The sequence below is a fragment of the Heteronotia binoei genome, chromosome 2, assembly GCF_032191835.1.
Source record: "Heteronotia binoei isolate CCM8104 ecotype False Entrance Well chromosome 2, APGP_CSIRO_Hbin_v1, whole genome shotgun sequence".
In the NCBI taxonomy this organism is placed as follows: domain Eukaryota; kingdom Metazoa; phylum Chordata; class Lepidosauria; order Squamata; family Gekkonidae; genus Heteronotia; species Heteronotia binoei.
Genome location: NC_083224.1, coordinates 189884236 through 189899788, shown reverse-complemented (window position 1 = coordinate 189899788; position 15553 = coordinate 189884236). Strand labels below are relative to the sequence as shown.

Here is a 15553-nt window from a genome sequence, read left to right as displayed (position 1 = left end):
GATGATGATGGTGGTAGATTAAGATTGTGACTAGTAACACCCCCCCCCCAAAAAAAAAATCCTTTCCTGCATAGAATTCCCCCTCCCATCCTTACTGAGCAGCTAATTTAGAAGAAGATATTGGATTTATATCCCACCCTCCACTCCGAAGAGTCTCAGAGCGGCTCACAATCTCCTTTACCTTCCTCCCCCACAACAGACACCCTGTGAGGTGGGTGGGGCTGGAGAGGGCTCTCACAGCAGCTGCCCTTTCAAGGACAACCCAAGGCCATTCCAGCAGGTGCAAGTGGAGGAGTGGGGAATCAAACCCGGTTCTCCCAGATAAGAGTCCGCACACTTAACCACTACACCAAACTGGCTCTCCTTTACCGTTTTTCTCTATTGTAACTAATAATTGCTGAGTGGCAGGGCTAGGCGAGATTTTCTATCTGGCAAATGCACCATGCCTTAAGGGGCAACTGCTGCTGTACTTTGGCAAGTTTACCCCCCCCCCCCCACTGATATTTTAGAAGCCTTGGGATACCTGAGCAGAAATTTCTTCCGATTTCATCTGGCTAAGCCTGATAGAAAATTTAGTGCCTAGCAGAAACCCATAAAGCCTAAGTACACTGTGGGCAATGGTGGCTCTGCCAGACCACTTTGGCTCTCAAAACCCAAGCTTCTCTTTCTGCATGCATACTTGAGGCGATGTGATAGGGGGCTTCTTCTCAGCTTGGAGGCAAAGCAGGCATTTTACTCTTGACATAGGCAAACAGTGTAGAGATGTGCTGCAGAAATTAATGTGGGAGTGAATCATGGCTGCTTGGAAAGTTAAGAGTGGGTGCATCTCTGAAGCAGGTACCTTCCCTTTGAGCAGAAAGAAAAGGCTTTAAAGTTGACACCTGTTGGCAGCTTATCTCTTGAGGGCATAAGCAGCCACTCCACAGCAGTAAGCTGTGGGAAGGGAATCTTGGATACCAGCGGGAGTCATCTTACCAATGCACAGAGGCACCTGTGTTTGTACAGTCTATTCCCATGTTTCCCATCTTCTGAAAATGGGGGAAAGATTTATTATTTAGTGAGCAGCATGGAACAGCAGCCCCACCCTATATGCACTGAAATATCCCTGGAGAAGCAACAGCTAGATAGGCATGAGGACCAAGCTTATGCCATTGTTAATGAGAAGGGTAGAAGCAGATCTCTTACTGGATGGAGTTGCTGGCAATTCTTTCGTTTGGCTAGATGAACTATTCGTTCCGAGGGTATGGCGGTCATTGCTCTTTTACTCACCTGAAGACAAGAAACAATGGTATTGTATCCCATGTATGATCTTCCACACTCTCACACACTTATTCCATACACACCTCTTTGCAGCAAATATGGACACAGTGAAATATGGTGAGTGGTATGGAGATGCAGACAGCCAAATTTGGCTCACCAAATGGGGGTTTGCTCATCTTTAGTGCCTGACTGCCTGCCAGCCATACTTAAGGTCAGGAACACCAGGGAATGGTGCTAAACTAGTTTAAGATAGTTTAATAAAGATAGTTTAATGACGATAGCCCTGTTTAGGAGCAGCAACAGGGAAGGCAAAGAGACTGGATTGGATGAGTGAAACAAATGAGTCTGTCAACCAAACTTCCCTGTGGTGGGAACACATGAGGAATTTGGAGCAACTGAGTCAGAGGTGGACTACCTGAATGGAAGTTAAGAGGGGGAGGTGGGTTAACAGCATGAGGGTAGAAAGAGAAGGAGGGAAAGATGATTTTAGGTGATTCCATAGACATCATCCAGGCACAGGCTAGAGTACATACAGAAATACCAAATACTTATATCATGCCTTTCCAAACAAATTGTCTGAAGTGCCTCACAATAAAACATTTAATACAAACTCAATATAAAATCAAATATAACATTCAACTGATATTAATCAGCAATAAAATCAGCAGGGGAGGAAGGGGTGGAGATAAGTTATAACCAAAGGAAAGTATGAGGGAATAACAATAATTCTTACATAGCATCTGAAAGAGAATACCATGGGACCAAGTGCATCTTCTTGAGGAAGATGTTCCAAAGGAGGAGTGTCACAACTGAGAAGATCCTGCTTCCAATAAATTCCCCCCAATATGTGAAGGCTGGGATACCTACAAAAAGGCCTCCAAAGATGATCTTAAGCAGGCAGGTTTGTTTGGGAGGGTGGAGGCTTCCTCAGGTAGAAAACCATTTGGTGGCGATGATCAACCCAATGCTGTGGGTCAGTCAAGAGAGGAGGACTTCTCAGGAGGAGAGGAATCCTGCTGTGAAACAGCAGAAGCCAGCTAGCAAGAATGAAATAAGATAAACTGTAGGCTTGACAAAGTTCAATGCCAGCTGCTTGTTGATGGCAAGTAGCTGCCGGGTTACTCCCAAACAGTTGGCTGAAAGAAAGACCTTCTAGCAGATGTTTATAAAAGCCAGTCAAGGGAGACTGCTCAGATGTGGAAGCAACAAGTCACCACCTGGGGAACTCTGCAGCCACAGCTCTGCTTTTCAGCAATGCCCCCACGTCATCAGTAATGTGCAGTTCTAACAGCAGTTGTATCTCTTCCATCCCTCATCGTGGCAATCTGGAGGCAAAACCACCTGATGGTGGGTAGATGGTTAACCTGTGATGTATTTTAACAGTTGTGTTTTCTTTTTCTTTACATTTGAATCCCTCTTTCCAAAAAGATTATCTGATGTCATTGATAGCAAAAACATATTTGATTCAGAAGGCTCTGTAATATCTGAAGATAGTTTACCCTTGAACCAGCGAGATCACGTTGAGCCTTAACCGTCTGGGAGCATTTTGATAGCAGCAATCACACTGCCACTATAATAAGGCAACTGGGTTTTAAGCAGACAGGAAAGGAGGAAGACTGGCAAAAGATCTGCATACCGAGTACAGCGGACGACTGAATTCCCAGCCATCTGCACAAGGGCGAGGCTCTGCAAGTTCCTTCAACCTGGGTGACGCCTTTGCTTTCAGAGCTGCTCTTGTCACATGCCATTCTGTGTTAGATCTGGGTACAGCACAGGAAAACAAAACAAAAAAACCCCCACTCAAACTCACAAGATCGTTAACAAAACACATCCTTCATACACATATGCTAAAGGTGATCACCAGCAAGTTTAAGACAAAGAAGGTACTACACATACAGTCTGCAAAATGGGTTTCCACTGCATTTTGCACATGAGCATGAATGCATTAAATGTCTAAAATGAAATGTGCCAGAGATCATGCTTTTGTGGTATACCTGCTATCTTTCCTATATGTATGGGGTCAGGTTTCTCTGGCAAGGAAAAGGCCCTTCAGACATGCTCAGAGATATTTTTATTTTACAGCTACCATATGTTTTGGTTTGAAGTTTTTCTGCCTTGCTATATAACCAAGGTATTGTGCTAGCCTTACAAACTATTTTTAAGCGTAATATGGATGGAGTAGAGAACCATATATATGCTGCCTGTGGAAGGGGGGAGATCAGGGCTTATTTTGAATAAACAAGTTCTAGCTGGTTTGGCATCAGGGGGTGTGGCCTAATATGCAACTGAGTTCCTGCTGGGCTTTTGCTACAAAAAAAAAAAAGCCCTGGGGGAGAGAAACAGATAAATATGGGCAACAGACAAAATTAATACAACTAGCAATAAAATCCACCATCCAAGTGAAATTGCATAGGCAGAAGGCAGCAATCTGGAGTCTCATCAAAGAGGGGGGAAACTTGTCATAAGAAGCTCAGCAAAGTAAGCACCAGTGTGAAATAAGTACATGGAATGAGAGGTGAGATTCCACAACAAAAAAGGCCTTGTTGTGGGCAGCCAACCTTCTTGTCCCAACAAGGCAGGCACATGGAGCAGACGTCCTAGAAATACTGTCCCTGTCTTGGGATCCAGCCTTCCTCCTTAGCCCTAGCCTGCCTCCAGCTCCAGCTATCTAGCCTGCTCCAGGTCTAGCAAGTCCCAATCAGCACCAGATCTCAGGGGTCTTAGTTGGATAGCACACTCCCCATCTGGATGTGGGTGGTCCCAGCATAGAATCATAGAGTTGGAAGGGACCTCCAGGGTCATCTAGTCCAACCCCCTGCACAATGCAGGAAACCCACAAATACCTATCCCAAATTCACAGGATCTTCATCACTGTCAGATGGCCATCTAGCCTCTGTTTAAAAACCTCCAAGGAAGGAGAGCACACCACCTCCCGAGGAAGCCTGTTCCACTGAGGAATCACACTAATGGTCAGAAAGTTATTCCTAATGTTGAGCTGGAAACTCTTGATTTAATTTCAACCAATTGTTTCTGGTCCTACCTTCTGAGGCCACAAAAAATTCCATACCATCCTCTATATGACAGCCCTTCAAGTACTTGAAGATGGTGATCATATCACCTCTCAGCCACCTCCTCTCCATGCTAAACATGCCCAGCTCTTTCAACCTTTCCTCATAGAACTTGGTTTCCAGACCCCTCCTCTGGACCCGTTCCAGCTTGTCTATATGCTTCTTAAAATGTGGTGCCCAAAACTGAACACAACACTCCAGGTGAGGTTTTACCAGAGCAGAGTAAAGTGATGCTATCACATCACGTGATCTGGATGCTATACTTCTGTTGATATAGCCCGAAATTACATTTGCCTTTTTAGCCACTGCATCACACTGTTGACTCATGTTCAGCGTTTGATCCACTAAGACCCCTAGATCCTTTTTGCACATACTACTGCTAAGACAAGTCTCCCCCATCCTATAACCATGCATTAGATTTTTCCTACCTAAATGCAGAACTTTACATTTATCCCTGTTAAAATTCATTTTATTGGGTTTAGCCCGGTTTTCCAGCCTGTCAGGGTCATCCTGTATCCTGTTTCTGTCTTCTACTGTATTTGCAACCCCTCCCAATTTAGTATCATCTGCAAATTTAATAAGCATTCCCTCTATGCCTTCATCCAAATCATTGATAAAGATGTTGAACAAAACAGGTCCCAGGACAGATCCTTGAGGCACTCCATTTGTCACTCCTCTCCAAGAGGATTCACAAGCACTCTTTGGGTGCGATCTGTCAACCAGTTACAGATCCACCTAACGGTAACAGGATCCAAACCACATTTTACCAACTTGTCAACAAGGATAGTATGTGGAACCTTATCAAAAATCTTACTGAAATCAAGATAAACGATGTCTACAGCATTCCCCTGATCCAGCAAGGTAGTCACTTTCTCAAAAAAAAAAAATCAGGTTAGTCTGACATGACTTGTTCTTGAGAAACCCATCCATTCTTTCTAAATGCTCCAGGACCGACTGTTTGATGATTTGTTCTAAAACTTTTCCAGGTATAGACATCAAGCTGACGCGTCGGTAGTTACCTGGATCATCTTTTTTCCCCTTCTTGAAGATGAGGACAACATTAACCTGCCTCCAATCTTCCAGCAGCTCTCCTGTTCTCCAAGAATTCTCAAAAATAATAGCCAGAGGCTTAGAAATTATATCTGCAAGCTCTTTTAGAACCCTTGGATGCAGTTCATCTGGCCCTGAGGACTTGGTTTCATTTCAAGAAACGAGGTGTTTACGTACTACCCCTATGCTGATCCGAGGTTGGAATTTTATACCCTCCTTATATGTTCTGGTTTTGCCATATTGAGCACCATTTCCCTCAGAAGAGAAGACTCGAGCAGTTCCACCCTCTTCATTACCCGTTACAATTTCACTTTTCTGCCCTCGCAATGGTCCTACCATGTCTTTGCTGTTTTACTTACTCTGAACATAAGAAAAGAACCCCTTTTTGTTGTTTTTTAACATCTCTCACTAGCCTAAGCTCATACTGAGTTTTAGTTTTCCTAACTCTTTCTCTACAAGCATTGGTAATTTGTTTATATTCATCCTTGGTTATAAGACCCTCCTTCCAGTTCCTAAAGGAGTCTTTTTTATTTCTCAAGTCTTTAGAGAGCTGTTTATGGAGCCAACTTGGCTTCTTTAGGCTTTTTCCATTTTTTCTTCTCATAGAAATCATCTGTGATTGCGCTTTCAGTATTTCGCTTTTAAGAAGCTGCCACCCCTCTTGAACTCCCTCCTTCCTAAGTATTTCTGACCATGGGGTTTTACTCAGCATAGTTCTAAGTTTATCAAAGGTTGCCTTTCTGAAGTCCAACCTATAAGTCTGACTACGTATAGCTTTTCCCTTCCCTAAGACTGTAAATTCCAAAATCGCACGGTCACTACTGCCCAGGGTGCCCACTATTTCCACTTCTTCAATCAATTCTTCCTTGTTGGTGAGAATCAAATCCAAGATAGCAGATCCCCTTGTTTCCTTCTTCACTTTCTGGAAAAGGAAGTTGTCAGCAAGACAAGTCAGGAATCTATTTGACTTTTCATTTTTAGCAGAGTTGGACTTCCAACAGATGTCCGGGTAATTGAAATCTCCCATGATCACTGTATCACTTCTCTTGGAGAACTTTGCAACCTGCTGTAGAAGTATCTCATCCAAGTCCTCTGCCTGACTTGGTGGTCTATAGCAGTCCCCCACAATAATATCACTGTTTTTTCTTACTCCTTTTATTTTTACCCAGGGACTCTCAACTGAGCTGCCATGCTCAGATTCACATATTTCATCACAAGTTTACACCTTCTCCGCATATACTGCTATGCCTCTGCCCTTTCTCATTTGACTGTCCCTTTTAAATAAGTTGTACCCTTGAATCCTAATATTCCAGCTGTGAGTGTCATCCCACCAAGTTTCAGTAAGGCCTATTATGTCATAGTCTCCTTCCTGTATTAGAACTTCCAGTTCCTCCTGTTTGTTTGCCATATTCTGTGCATTAGTGTAGAGACATCAGAATCCATGTTTTACGCATCCTGAGGGTTTAATTTCTGAACATATCTGTAAGTTAATATTACCTATTGTATGCACCACACTCTGCAAATCTTTAGTGTTCTTATCCCCAGTTTCTGGCATCATACGAGGCTTTGAATTATTGTCTCGCTCCCCCATACGATTTAGTTTAAACCCCTCCTTATTAGTTTAGCAAGACTGTTACCAAACACTCTTTTCCCTACCGCTGTAAGGTGCAAACCATCTACCGATAGAAGACCACCATCTCAAAAACGTAAGCCATGGTCCAGAAATCCGAATCTTTCCTGACGACACCATCGATGTAGCCAGTCATTTTCTTGAAGTATTCTTCTTTCTTATCCCAAGCCATGGCCTTCAACAGAAAGAACTGATGAGAACACAAACTGTGTGCCCAGCTCCTTCACCTTCTGACCCAGAGCCACATAGTCTTTTCTAATATGTTTAGGGCTATGACGGGCAGTATCATTCGTTCTCACGTGGATCAGCAAGAAAGGATAGTAATCTGTGGGCTTGATAAGTCTTTCTGTCACATGCTGGATGCATGCACCCGGCAGACCTCTCAGGATGAGAACTCCGGTTGGCACAATTTGGGCTCCACCCCTCTGAGCAAGGAGTCTCCGGTCACTACCACCTTCCTCTTCCTATATTGGGGAGCAGACGCTCCAGGCTTCCTATCCACAGGATCCTGAGAAACTTTGTTCAAGCTTTCCGAAGGCTGGGGAAGTAGTTCTTGTTCCAGTGGTTCAGAATCAGTTACTGTGGGGAGATCCTGGAACCTCTTGCTGAGCAGCAGAGGCTCAGAAACATCTCCTGATTTTCTTTCTCCTTCGGGTTACATATTTCCAGGAACCCTCCTCCTGTGTTGGGTTCTCTGCTAATTGCTGACATACCACTTCCTCTCCCTCCTCTTGTCCTTTCAAGAGCGCCTCATGCCTTCTGTCAAGAAAATCTTCACCTTCCTTTATACATTGCAGTGTGGACAATTGTGCCTCTATTCCCTATCTTCTCCTCCAGCAGGGCCACTAACTTACACTTGCTGCAAGTGTAATTGCTCCTTCTCTCAGATAGAAATACAAACATCCCACAGTCATTACAAGTCACTGCCTCTGCTCCCTCACCAGCCATGCTGCTGCAATCCATTTCAAAATTTTCTGTATCTTAATTTCTCTTTAAATCTCACTACCAACTGCCACTTGAAACTACTTGTGAGTAACTAAGCTTTCTACAGAACCCCCAGGCTAAGAGCCACAGGCCTTTGCCAAGAGCCCTTTGGCAAGGAGGAGCCTTGCAAATTAAAGGCTCAAGCCCCCACCCACCTCTGACTCAACAGCCAGAGCAATAGCAGAGGTTGGGGCCAGCAATTACCCCCAGGCAAACAAGCTCTCCTCACTCAGCAACAGCTACACAAAAGACACACAAAAGCAATCAGAAACCCCTCTCCAGCAGGCACCAAGCACTCACACAGTTCCCTCCCACAGCAACCCTAGGTTATGCTCCCCAGCAGTTTTAGAAAAGCAAATCACACTCACCTTACCAGCAGCTCTGTTCTAGTTCTGGAAAGCACCTTCCTCTAATGCAGCCGAGCCACTTCATGACTCAGGCACATGCAGCCATAGAGACTGCAAAGCTATTTCGTATAAGAGACATAAGCACCACACGCTATGAGAAGACCTCATCTAGCTATTCCAATAATTAAAAAGTTGACCCTTTTTCGTAAATGACTGCCACCTTCACATACAACAAAAAAAAAGTTAATTTGGCATTTATAGCTATATTTCCCCCATGCTTCCAAAACAGGATTTCTTTCCTCGTTTTCGATCGGTGTTTGTCAGACTCATTTCTTCCCCACCTGTCTTCTTTGAAAGCTGGATCAACCTTTTTGGATCGAGACAGCGCTTCTTGCCTAGGAGTTAAGACTGCAGAAAAAGGGGGCAGAGAACAAAAATTGTACCGTGATCAGGAATGTGGCTGGAACAGTACAAAGATATAACTGGATTCTGTGATGTTTGAATTGACCCTAACGATTGGCCACAAGAAGAATACAGGTGGCTTGCCGTGTTGGTCTGAAGCAACAGAACCAAGTTTGAGTCCAGTGGCACCTTTAAAACCAACAAAGTTTAATTCTGGGTATAAGCTTTCGTGTGCCTGCAGAATAAACTTCGTTGGACTGGACTCAAACTTTGTTCTATTTGCCACATGTGGCTTGAACAGGTTTCCTTTAAGTATGACTAGATAAATATTGGACATATATTGGACTAGATGAGCCAGGGGATCCCTTTTCACTCTAAATCGACTAGGGACAGGGCCTTCTCTGTTATGGCCCCTACATGGTGGAACCAGCTACCGGAGGAGGTGAGGGCCCTGCGGGACCTTATTCAGTTCCGCAGGGCCTGTAAGACAACCCTCTTCCGGCTAGCTTACACCTAACTGATATGGGAAACTAATGTAGCTTACCAGATTCTTGCTATTTATACTGTTACAAGGTTTGATGTTTTAAGGTTTTAAATGTTTTGACTGTTTTAACTGCTTATATATTTAAATGTTAATTTAATTCTTGTTTTATTATCTGTTGTGAGCCGCCCTGAGCCATCTTTGTGGGCAGGGCGGGATATAAATCATAAATAAATAAAATAAATAAATATAATTCTATTTCAGACAAAGCTTCCTTGAGGTATACGGCAGGTCTGTATAGCCCAATTTGAACTGGCAGCAGCACTCATTTCCCAGTACTCGTTCTATGGGATGCTGCAACTGGAGATACAAGGGGATGAACCTGAGACCTTTTGTATGCAAAGCAGGGATTTTATTTATCTGACTTCTATCCTGCCCTCCCCGCCAAAGCAGGCTCAGAGCGGCTTACATAACAATAAAAATTACATAAAACCAATTAAAACAGATATAGACAATAATACATTACAACATTAACATAATACAGGTGCTATAACAAACTTAAAAATGATGGTATATTTAATGATGGTGGATAGCTGCATGTCCATTCCATATCTATTTTGCATCTTTAACTGTTGTATCCAGATGTTCCATAAAAGTCATAGGATCAGGCCTGTGTAGGGTTGCCAAGTCCAATTCAAGAAATATCTCGGGACTTTGGGGGTAGAGCCAAGAGATTTTGGGGAGGAGCCAGGAGCAAGGGTGTGACAAACACGAATGAACTCCCAAAGGAGTTCTGGTGATCACATTTAAAGGGACCATGCTCCTTTTAAATGCCTTCCTTCCATAGGAAGTAATGGAGGATAGGGGCACCTTCTTTTGGGGCTCATAGAATAGGACCCCCTGGTCCAATGTTTTTGAAACTTGGGAATTATTTCGAGGAGAGGCACCAGATGCTATGCTGAAAATGTGGTGTCTCTATCTCAAAAAACAGACCACCGACAGCCCCAGATACCCACAGATCGATTCTCCATTATACCCTAAGGGAATCGATCTCCATAGGGTATAACTGAGTGCCCAGCAGGTATTTCCTCCCCGCCTCCGCTTTCTGATTACTCTGAAGTGGGTAGGGGTCCCAAATCCCCCGCTAGGCCTGGAGACCCCTGATTTGGAGCCTCCTCCTCCTGCTGGCCATAAAAGGGAAAGCGGGGGGGGGAGGGGGAGAATGGCAGCCCTTCCCACCCAGCCCCAATCGCAGCAGCCAGAGCTCTTCCGTTTTCTCAGGCTGCTTCCCGCCCCCAGTCAGCTGGCCGGTGAAGGGAGGGGAGCCCAGCCACGCCCCCAAAGGACCATGTGCCTTTGCACCTCCGGAGGTGAGTGAGTTCTGTCTCCTGCATCAGATTTCCCAGAAAGGGGGGGGCGGGGGGGAGGGGGGTGGAGAGGGAAACGTCTTCTCATAGGGTATAATGGGGAATTGATCTGGAGGTTTCGGGGGCTCTGGGGGAGCTGTTTTTTGAGGTAGAGGCACCAAATTTTCAATATAGTATCTAGTGCCTCTCCCCAAAGTATCCCCCAAATTTCAAAACGATTGGACCAGGGGGTCCAATTCTATGAGCCCCAAAAGAAGGTGCCCTTATCCTTCATTATTTCCTATGGAAGGAAGACATTTAAAAAGGTGTGCTGTCCCTTTAAATGTGATGGCCAGAACTCTCTTGGAGTTCAATTATGCTTGTCACACTCTTGTTCCTGGCTCCGCCCCAATGTCTCCTGGCTCCACCCCCAAAGTCTCCTGGCTCCACCCCCAAAGTCCCCAGATATTTCTTGAATTGGACTTGGCAACCCTAGAAGTGGGGGGAGGGCCTCCAAACCGGGGGATCCCCACCTCCCACCTGGGGATTGGCAACCCTAGGCCTGTGCTTCAAGGTGGTTCAGGTCACTTCATTCATTGCTGCAGTCTCTGCTCTTAGCTATCAAAGGCTTTGCAGAAGAGCACAGTCTTGCAGGCCCTGCAGAATTGAGAAAGATCCCGCAGGGCCCTAACCTCCTCAGGAAGCTCATTTCACCAGCATGGAGCTGCAACAGAGAAGGCCCTGGCTCTGGTTGTCTTGAGCCTGGCCTCCTTAAGGCTGGGGATTAAAAGCAGGTTTTGAAACCCTAACCATAGTACTGTCTGGGGAGTGTGTTGGGAAAGGTGGTTCTGAAGGTATGCAGGTCCCTGGCCATATAGGGCTTTAAAGGTAAGGACCAGCACCTTGAAATGAATCTGGTATGCAATAGGTAACCAGTGCAGCGCTTTCAGCACAGGCTGAATGTGCTCCCCACAAGAGAAGCCCCAGTAACAGCCTGGCTGCATTCTGCACCAGTTGAAGGGTTCCAGGTTTGAAACAAGGGTAGCCCCAAGGCATTACAGTAATCCAATCTCAAGGTGACCATAGCATGGATCACTTTTGCCAAGTCATTGCATTTGAGGAAGGGAGCCAACTGCCTTATCAGCAGAAGATGGTAAAAGGCTGATTTGGCAGTGGCTGCTACCTGGGCCTCTATTGTTAAAGAGGGATCCAGGAGCACCCCAAGCTCTTAACCTTTGATGAAGAAGAAGAAGATATTGGATTTATATCCCGCCCTCCACTCCGAAGAGTCTCAGAGCAGCTCACAATCTCCTTTCCCTTCCTCCCCCACAACAGACACCCTGTGAGGTAGATGAAGATATTGGATTTATATCCCGCCCTCCACTCCGAAGAGTCTCAGAGCGGCTCACAATCCCCTTTACCTTCCTCCCCGACAACAGACACCCTGTGAGGTAGATGAAGATATTGGATTTATATCCCGCCCTCCACTCCGAAGAGTCTCAGAGCGGCTCACAATCTCCTTTCCCTTCCTCCCCCACAACAGACACCCTGTGAGGTAGATGAAGATATTGGATTTATATCCCGCCCTCCACTCCGAAGAGTCTCAGAGCGGCTCACAATCTCCTTTCCCTTCCTCCCCCACAACAGACACCCTGTGAGGTAGATGAAGATATTGGATTTATATCCTGCCCTCCACTCCAAAGAGGCTCACAATCTCCTTTCCCTTCCTCCCCCACAACAGGCACCCTGTGAGGTAGATGAAGATATTGGATTTATATCCCGCCCTCCACTCCGAAGAGTCTCAGAGCGGCTCACAATCTCCTTTACCTTCCTCCCCCACAACAGAAACCCTGTGAGGTAGATGAAGATATTGGATTTATATCCCACCCTCCACTCCGAAGAGTCTCAGAGCGGCTCACAATCTCCTTTCCCTTCCTCCCCCACAACAGACACCCTGTGAGGTAGATGAAGATATCGGATTTATATCCCGCCCTCCACTCCGAAGAGTCTCAGAGCGGCTCACAATCTCCTTTCCCTTCCTCCCCCACAACAGACACCCTGTGAGGTAGATGAAGATATCGGATTTATATCCCGCCCTCCACTCCGAAGAGTCTCAGAGCGGCTCACAATCTCCTTTACCTTCCTCCTTTACCTTACGTTGATGCCAACGTAAGCAGCACCCCATCGAAAGCCAGTAGTGGAATCTCCACTCCTGAGCTGCCATGACTTAGATACAAAACCTCCATCTTTGTTGGATTCCGTTTCAGTTGACTCGATCTGAGCCATCCCGTCATGGCTTGTAAAGCCTGGGCCAGATTTCCCAGGGTGCAGTTAGACCAGCCACCCACCAACAGATAGAGCTGGGTGTCATCTGCATACTGATGGCATCCCAGCCCATACCTCTGGGCAAAGGGGCCCATGTAGATGTTAAATAACATCAAGGAGAGAATTCCGCCTTGTGGCACTCTGCGTATAAGTAGGTATTGTTGGCCACCCTTTGTCCCCAACCCTGGAGAAAAGAGGAGAGCCACTATATGGCCGACCTCTGGATCCCATCGTTGGCAAAGTGGTGGGCCAGTAAGTGATGGTCAACCATGTCAAACACAGCTCACAGGTCCAATAACAACAGTACTGCCAATCTGCCTCAATCCAGATTCCACCGATGACCTGTGAGCTCTCACCCGAACATCTGCCACTGCCTTTCTGACATGGACTATTGCTTTCTGTTCTCTGCTCTGATGAGCAGTTGCTGTCCAACAGAGAAATGTCTTTTCCAGCATCTGCTAACGGATTATTTAATTATAAATTTCCGAAACTGAACCTGCATCCTTTCACATGCAAGGCAAGGTGGGCTGCACAGAGCTGTAACAGCAAAAAGCAGAGAAGTATGGTGGCGTCGGAGTATCTGTTTTGCGCACAGAAGATCCTACGTCCGATCCACAATGTGGCTTCTTTCCTGTAGAAACTTTCCCTCCTTATTAACCCTGATATGGAAAGACATGTACCATACATTTACTTTAGCCCCCCCCCACACACACACACACCATGGGGGCTAGTAACCACTTAGGGGAGCTGCTATCTATGCAGAACTTAATGCAAGGAGGAAGGACTAAACCATTCTACCCACTGCAGGAGCCCTAGTCCAACTCTTCTTGCTATACTGTTTCAAGGAGGGAAGGCCTAGCATTTCTTTGTCAGGCTGTCTATTCTTTCTTTCAAGACCCAGTTTTAAAGTGAAGCCAGAAAACTGTGTGTTGCTAAATTCTAGGGTTAATCCCCAGGTGGGGGCAGGGGATCCCCCGGTTTGGAGGCCCTCCCCCCACTTCAGGGTCATCAGAAAGCCGGGGGAGGGGAGGGAAATGTCTGCTGGGAACTCTTATTCCCTATGAAGATTTATTCCCATAGAAAATAATGGAGAATTGATCCGTGGGTATCTGGGGCTCTGGGGGGGGGTTGTTTTTTGAGGTAGAGGTACCAAATTTTCAGTACAGCATCTAGTGCCTCTCCCCAAAATATCCCCCAAGTTTCAAAACGATTGAACCAGGGGGTCCAATTCTATGAGCCCCAAAAGAAGATGCCCCTATCCTTCATTATTTCCTATGGAAGGAAGGCATTGAAAAGGTGTGCCGTCCCTTTAAATGTGATGGCCAGAACTCCCTTTGGAGTACAATGATGCTTGTCACAGCCTTGATCTTGGCTCCACCCCTGAAGTCTCCTGGCTCCACCCCCAAAGTCCCCAGATATTTCTTGAATTGGACTTGGCAACCCTACTAAGTTCCAATCCCAGTAATTGCAGTTGAAGAACACAATAGTATTCAAATGAGCACCCACCCAAATCAGGACACCACACTGGCCTGCCATACCCTTCTCCCTTTGCCTCTCCTCTTTAAAAAGCATCTTGAACGTGCTGGGATGTCCAGGGATGGGCCTCCCTGCGTTTTGTCACTGATTCAGGGAAACACCCTGAAGGCTGGGCATTGCCACCTTTGAAGGCCAGAGTTCTAAACTAGCAGCATATAAACAATACACAACTTGCCTGGGGTGGTGAATCTGTGATGTACAGTGGGTATTTTATCTGTCCAGTATACAGTAGGCCTGCAGCAAAAAAAAAGAGAGAGACGGGTGGGGGGGGGGGAGAAGGAGTTTAAAACATTACAAAACTCTGCACTCCCATCTCCATGTCAGCTGCCCTGCTGGCAAGGACAGTTGTGATGCAAATACTACATGCTTACAGGGTTGCCAATCTCCAGGTGGTGCCTGGAGATCTCCTGGAATTGTAACTGATTTCCTCCCAGCTACAGAGATGAGTTGCCCTGGGGAAAATGGCTGCTTTGGAGGATGGACTGTATAGCATTGTAGCCCACTAAGGTCTCTTCTCCCCTCTGCAAACCCTGCGCTCAGACTCCCCCAAATCTCCAGGAATTTCCCAACTTGGAGCTTGCAATTCTACTATGCAGGCCTGAACTCTGATGTCTTCTGGGAAAGATTTACCCTAGATATATATATCAGTTTCTGATAAGTGTCATCATTGTGTGGTTTTGTTTATCAGGAACAGTACTGGGTCAGAGAGCAAGGGTGGGATGCAAGCTCCTCAAAGGAACAGGATCCCCCTCCCCTACAGTCTAAGCCCCACCCAAGGCTTCCAGGACACCAAGACCCCGCACCACCAAGTAGGGTTGCCAATCCCCAGGTGGGGGCAGGGGATCCCCCGGTTTGGAGGCCCTCCCCCCACTTCAGAGTCATCAGAAAGTGGGGGGGGGGGAGGGGAGGGAAATGTCTGCTGGGAACTCTGTTATTCCCTATGGAGATTTATTCCCATAGAAAATCATGGAGAATTGATCCGCGAGTATTTGGGGCTCTGCGGGGGGCGCTGTTGTTTGGGGTAGAGGCACCAAATTTTCAGTATAGCATCTAGTGCCTCTCCCCAAAATACCCACCAAGTTTCAAAAGGATTGGACCAGGGGGTCCAGTTCTATGAGCCCCAA

The 15553-nt window shown here is 46.1% G+C and overlaps 1 long non-coding RNA gene across 1 annotated transcript; it reads right to left on the bottom strand.

The window, feature by feature from the left end:
- Positions 1-2561: 2561 nt before the first annotated feature.
- LOC132567729 (uncharacterized) lies at positions 2562-8750 on the bottom strand. Its single transcript, XR_009555116.1, has 2 exons — positions 8681-8750; positions 2562-3020 (listed from the first exon to the last, which is right to left on the bottom strand). It is a non-coding gene; the product is annotated as an uncharacterized LOC132567729 (long non-coding RNA).
- Positions 8751-15553: the final 6803 nt, after the last annotated feature.